Source organism: Podarcis bocagei (genome assembly GCF_964188305.1).
Source record: "Podarcis bocagei genome assembly, chromosome: 11".
Classification (NCBI taxonomy): domain Eukaryota; kingdom Metazoa; phylum Chordata; class Lepidosauria; order Squamata; family Lacertidae; genus Podarcis; species Podarcis bocagei.
In genome coordinates this window covers 25,532,476-25,539,515 of record NC_138136.1, presented here as the reverse complement: position 1 = coordinate 25,539,515, position 7,040 = coordinate 25,532,476, and positions in this window count along the sequence as shown.

The window sequence follows — 7,040 nt, the reverse complement described above, 5'->3', positions numbered from 1 at the left end:
GTGTTCAGGCCTTTGAATTTAATATAAATCTGGAAATGGTCAGTTTTGTATATGTTTATTCGTATATCTGTTATGTCCCATTTCCACATTACCATAATTTGATTTAAAAAACAACCCACAAAGTTCTGCTTTAATTTAATTTAGTTTAAATATGTTTTTGTATATCAATGTAAACTTTATAACAGTATTTTCTAAAATACCCATTTTTGTTGTTGTTATTTAATTGCATTTGGGAGTGTTTATTGAGCTAAGAACTGTACTGCAAATTTTGGAGAGGTATAGAATCCAAACAGTATTGGTTTTCCAATCTGTGTACGAGTCCTGGAGGTAAGAATTAGGTTAGTTTGTTTGTGGACTGAACTGAATTCTCCTCAATTCTTATATTGAATGCAAATAATGAAACCTGCATCTATGTCTCTTGGATTAGATTTCAGCATGGATTTGAGGATGTGGATAAACAATTATATGTGGCGCATGGACATCAGGAGACGGAGCCTTTATCAAATATTAGGTATGAAAAAGAAGATGTGCAAAATATTAAGGATCACCAGGTGCTCAGTCAAAGAACAAGTGTAGCTAACATCCTCAATCTATTTATCCTTTGTGAAAGTAAACCTTGCGCTAACCATTTGAGCACTTCTATAGTTAATAGTTACCAGCTCAGTAATGTGCTTGGCAATCTGACATATATGAGAAATTATCTCCCCCTATCCCTCTGTTTTCTGTTGAATCTTGACTACTGGATTCTGACTCCAGGAAGCTTTTGGCAACTAGCAGAGTTATTTAAGAAGGTGATATGCAGTTTTTTTGCTGGGCTCTAAACACAGGCCTGCAGCAAGCTTTATTTAATTCACTGATCATAAATACAAGCTTCTTCATGTAACTTTTGTTTCCTCTCTCCTTCCAGCAGCAATGCCCCCTTTTAAAAATATTTGTTTTGTGTTGGGAATTCTGTATTTATATCTAGGTGGTTATTAAGTTTTACAGGAATCTGTAGGAAGGAAGCATAAGGCACCTTTTTAGAGTACAAGTTTGAGCAAAGGAAAGACAGCTTTGGCATCTAGGAACATCCTTCCACCCTCCCAATGCTTCAGGATATAATTTTGTATGGTTTCCTGACAACTGAACCTAAGGCAGTGGTGGTGGTTTTTAAATCTTCTTGATCCCTATAAATTACTATGTGAAAGAAGATAATAGCTTATTGTAGCAACCTAGAACTTGCACACTCCTAATGATTCATCCACAACTGTTATTCCCTGTTTTGTGTACTCTGGGTCGGTGATGTTACCTAATCCACGGTCATTTTCTATTGTTGTCAAAGACGGTGAACTTTCTTTCTCTGAAGGACAAAGAGATATGAGCAAGGGTTACCTGTAAGAACTCCAGCTACCCATTAGTGGTTTGAACACCTAATGAAAAGTGGGAGAAAGCCACAGCTTTCTGCAGGGCTGCACATTATCTTGTTTCTCCCTCTGCCTCTTACACATACACAGTTTCCACAAGCGCGTTCCGAGTGCTTTTAGCATTCTATTTTTGGAGCAAATTGCCGGAGTAGTTTTTTCAGAGGCACTGTGCGATGTGCCGTCTGCAAATGGATTAAGCTTTAAAGCAAGAATGGGAGAGAACAGTACAGTACAGGGATATACGAAGCTGTGGTGAAGAGTAAATGCCGCGTTGAGGAAAGAAGGAAATATTGGGGCTTCAAATAGATTATCAATTAAGCAAGGCCAGTTTTATGCTGAAGGGTGTGTGTGTGTGTGGTAACGTCTCCTTACCACTTTCACGTGAAAAAAAATATGCTTCTGTGTTGCACTATCCTGTTGCAAGATATTTTGTAGTGAGCCAGTGTCACTGTAAACCATGAATAATCTATAAAAGCAATGTGTATTAAAATATTTTTAATAGATTTGTTTTTACAGTGGTACCTCTGGTTATGAACTTAATTTGTTCCGGATGTCTGTTCTTAACCTGAAACCATTCTTAACCTGAGGTAACACTTTAGCTAATGGGGCCTCCCATTGCCACCGCACGATTTTTGTGCTCATCCTGAGGTAAAGTTCTTAACCTGAGGTACTACTTCCGGGTTAGCGGAGTCGTAACCCGAAGTGTTTGTAACCCGAGGTGTTTGTAACCCGAGGTACTACTGTATAGTACTAAAAGGGGGGCTAAATGATTGTTTAATTTTCCCATTGTTTTTCTACCTATTGGTCAGAACACGGGAAAATGGTAGCAAATTCTACTTACTACTTGAGGAATTGGTTAGAATGCTGCCTGCATATTTCAGCTGATCTCTCCATGGATAAAAGGATTTTAAAAGGCAGAATATTCCAGAGCAGAAATGTGGTGAAACAAGCCTATTTCTGGGGTATGACCCTAACAAGTCAAATTGTGGGTTAGATGCTATTAAACCTAGTCATTTTATTACTACTTCCAGGGAGATAATAGGAGTACCCATTTCTCCAGAAAGCTTGGTGTAGCCCATACTTTGATTTCTTGAATGTGCTGAGTTAAGAGATGTGCTATGGAAAACCTTTCAGTCACACCACAGTGTTGCTTCTTTGAATTTACTGTATTTCCTCTTGCTTGTCGTGCAGCATTGCTGAGTGTTGTGAGCTGATACTCTTTCCTCTTAAAGGAACAGCAGTGATAGATCATGAAAACTGCAATCTACACATCAGCATTTTAGTCAGATACCCATTTACTGGATCACTGAATACTTGTGTGCATAGTAAAGTGCCTGCACCCAGAATGAAAAGGATGATAGATGTTTGCCATTGTCTGTAAACTTCTATTTTTGGCTTTTCTTCAAAGGAAATGCTGTGTGGGGTGTTCGCTTGTTTTTGAAAAAATATATCCGTGCACATTGCCATCTTCTTCCCCTCCACCCTCCCAAAGCTTGTTGAAGTACAGATCTATCTCTCAAAACAGCTGTAGGCTTCCACATCCAATCCAGTGTGGTGGCTTCCATGATTAAATGAGCTGAACCTAAGCCAGAAGGCAAAATGTCTGTGGAACAAATGAGAATCTCTTTAGTGAGCAATTTCTACAGGGGAAATTTCAGAGGTGTTTATATAGACTTCAAAAAGTGTGCTTAATTGGATTTTGTTTGTCAAGAGGGAAATAAAAAGATTTAGGTTCTGGGGCATTTTATCTCTCTTAAAACAGTGTAGAGGAAAGGGGAAACGAGACTTAAATGCCGTTCATGATTAATGCGCAACCTTGAGCATGTGAAATTCTGTGGGCTGCTTATATCTGGTTAACAAGCTGAGCTATATTCAGCTACGTTGAACAGAAAAACACGAGTCTCAAATCTTATCAGTAGGTAGAGAGAAAAAGCGGAGGTGAGTGGGGAAACAGAAGTGGCATTTCATAGCATGAGTACGTGTTATGGTTCGAGACAAGCTAAATTAGATCGTTTACTCATTATTACCAAGGATATGTTATCTAAAAGGCACCATTCGCTGGGTTGATCATGTCCAACTAGCTATTAACCCTCACATTAAGGCAGTTGTCTGGTTGAAAGTCTAAATATGAGAACACCACCAGGATCCTACAAAATATATAAAGCAGGAGTAGAGAAGCAAAAGTTGTTGAGCTCCAACTTCCATCAGCCCCATGGCCGATGGTCAGGAATGATGGAAGTTGTAAGTCAGTAACACCTGGAGGACCACAGGTTCCCTACCCCTTATCTAAAGGTTTCATGTAATCTCTTAGGAAATGCAAACTTCACCACAAATTTTGAAAATAAGATCATTGGCTTCCCAAAGTACAGTAGTACCTTGGTTTAAGAACAGCTTAGTTTGTAAACAACTTGGATTAAGAACGCTGCAAACCCAGAAGTAGGTGTTTCGGTTTGTGAACTTTGCCTTGGAATAAGAACATGTTTCGCTTCCTGTTGAGTGTGTTCCATTTTTTAGTCCCCTGCTGCTATGGGGAAGCACGCCTTGGTTTAAGAACACTTTGGTTTAAGAATGAACTTCCGGAATGGATTAAGTTCATAAACCAAGGTACCACTGTATAACACAGTAGACACTTCTAGTGTACAGGACTCTATTATCAATACGCACAGGTTCTCAAATGAGAAGCAAAGTAATGTTTTCCAAATCGTTCCCTAAGTTTTTGAACCCTTAAAATTAGTTTGTTATTCAAATGATAAAGGATGAACCTTTCTGGCTCTTTTCTTGACATGGTGAAATCAACTCAAGTTGACTTTATTGATTTCTGAGCCAGCTGTGTGTTGGATTTAGCGCATCACCACAACTGATTCAGCACATTGTTGCAAAGCAGCCCAAAATAGGTGCAGCAAAGATGTGCTAAAGCCAATCCTATGACCACCGTCTTTGAAATCAGCTGAAAATGGAGGAACAGCTCCTGTTATGTTCGTTGGACTGCTTATTCTGGAAATCCTGTATTGAAATAGCATGAAAATCAATTAAATCACAATAAAATGGTGGGCAAATAAAGGGAGAGGAAGGGAAAAGGGCGGACAACATCAGTGGAAATATAGGACAGGGTGGCAACAGTCCCATTAATGTTAAGCTATTTTCCAGTTGTTCTTTTTTAAAAAACAAAAACACATGAGCATTAGCTTAAGTTAATAAAATAGCACGGTGTGGCTGTTGGTGAAAAATTGCTTCCATGTGATGGGGGTTTCAGGCTTGCAGCCGTGTCTTGCCGCATGACTTGACCAAGCCACATCAGCAGCCATCAGAGCTGTGGTGTTGAGCCCTCAAGATTAAATATGCATTTCATCAAAAACAAGGCAGTGCTTGTCAGTGTCTGAATCAGGCTAAATCAGCGTGCGTAGAAAGCAGAGGAAGTATAATGAAGACACCAGTGGGAGAGAATGTTATAACTAATTTTAATGTCAGAAAGGTGCAACGAATTGTAACTTTGTTTAATAATAGAACCAAAATAAATTCTTAAGGTTAATTTTGATGTCAGAAGACACGATGAATTGTATTTTTAATTGAATTTCAAAAATAAAAGTGTTGCTTCTGTAGCGTATTCACTTTGACTTTTGAAGTTCAGTAAAAATATTAAGATAAAGATGCAGTGACAAAAATAAAATATTGCTTATTTATTTTAGAAGTTACATTTGTTTATTTTTATTATTGCATGCCTGGAATGCGGGTGGCGCTGTGGGTTAAACCACAGAGCCTAGGACTTGCCGATCAGAAGGTCGGCAGTTCGAATCCCCCTGACGGGGTGAGCTCCCGTTGCTCGGTCCCTGCTCCTGCCAACCTAGCAGTTCGAAAGCACGTCAAAGTGCAAGTAGATAAATAGGTACCACTCCAGTGGGAAGGTAAACGGCGTTTCCGTGCGCTGCTCTGGTTCGCCAGAAGCGGCTTAGTCAGGCGGGCCACATGACCCGGAAGCTGTATGCCGGCTCCCTCGGCCAGTAAAGCGAGATGAGCGCTGCAACTCCAGAGTCGGTCGCGACTGGACCTAATGGTCAGGATTTCCTTTACCTTACCTATCCTGCCTTTCCTCCAAGGATCTCAAGGTGGTGCTCCCCATTTTAGCCCCCCAACTTAGACTGAGAGACAGCGACTGGTCCAAATGAGCTTCATGGTAGAAGAAGGATTTGACCTCTGGTCTCAAGCCAACACTCTTAACCATTACACTGCACTGCAAGGGCTTCTCAAGGCCGCTTCCACACACAATTGCAGCAACATAAAACAAAATGCATTCTCAAAATGCATGCAAGGCAATCCAGTTACAAAACCTAAACCGAAAAATTAGCAGTTTAGTAAAATGCAGATTGAAAATAAAATGAGTTTGACATTTAACATCGACCGGCAAGCTTTTCTTCTCTACCTGTCTGTGCCTTAACTTCAACAGTTCCCCACACTTGTCATGTGATTGACAGCCTTTAATCCCTGTTTTTCATTAGTGAATCCCCGCACATGGTGATAGGTGGTGCGGGAGGGGGAGGATTCTAAAGCCGTTTATCTGCCAAGTGTCAGGAAGCATTATTTATGTTTTCCATTGTGACATTCCACTGCTGACAGTAGGAACTGTGTGTGTCAGTCCACATCATCTAATAGCTGCCGGGCGTGTTAGCCAGCATGCTATAGGGGTCACACAAGGACACTGCGCTTTGTGAACCTGGCTGCTTTTATCTCCTCTCTGTGCCTCTCCTTTGCATTTTCTCTTTGTGTATGTGTGCGAGAACGTGGATGCAGATGTTAAAAAGCTGATCACTCCAGAGTTGCAATGGGGGGAAAGAATTGATTCACTTGGAATTTATCAAATTTGAACATTCCCGAGAACCGAAACGTAGCCGTCTTGTAAAATTACTCTTAATTCACATTCTGCAATGCAATTCTCGAAGCTGCCTCAGGCTATTATTCAAATGGTAAAGCCCTCTGGTAGGGCAGTTTGGGTGGTCAGCCATACAGATTGCTCATAAACACTCACATGAATATCAACTATTCGGAGACCACCCAAAGATAGGTGGGTGTTTTCATACAAACTCGCATGACTACACCATAGCGTGCTGTATTTATAACTTGCCTTTCCTCCACAGACCTCAAGGCAGCATATGTGGTCCTCTTCATCTTTATTTTCAGATACAGTAAGTGGTCAGCCAGTGAGTTGAGTGGCTGAGCAAGGATTAGTCCAAGTCGATAACCATTGCACCATATTGCCTGTACAAAACGTTTATTTGTAACTGTTTCTAGATTGTCACATCTCCACTTCAAAGAGAAATGTCTAGTAACATGAAAATTCTGAGCTCTATAAATTGCAAGTGTTGTATTCACCCTTTTCAGGTGCATAGACCCATCCACATATGCTCTCCAGAGTTGTGTGATTCCAGAGAAAATCCCCATAATGCATAATGGAGGCTTTTTCTCTCTGAAATAATCCATATAGGGGATGGGGCTAAGAGGTCATGCCCTGTGGAAGTACACCTGAAAAGATAACGGGTAAAGCGTCCTCTGCAATAATAATTTTTAAGGGAGAAACGAAAGCAGCACAAACTGTCTGGAACAATTATATATTGCCAGAAATGAGTGCTATGAAAACCCAGTGAA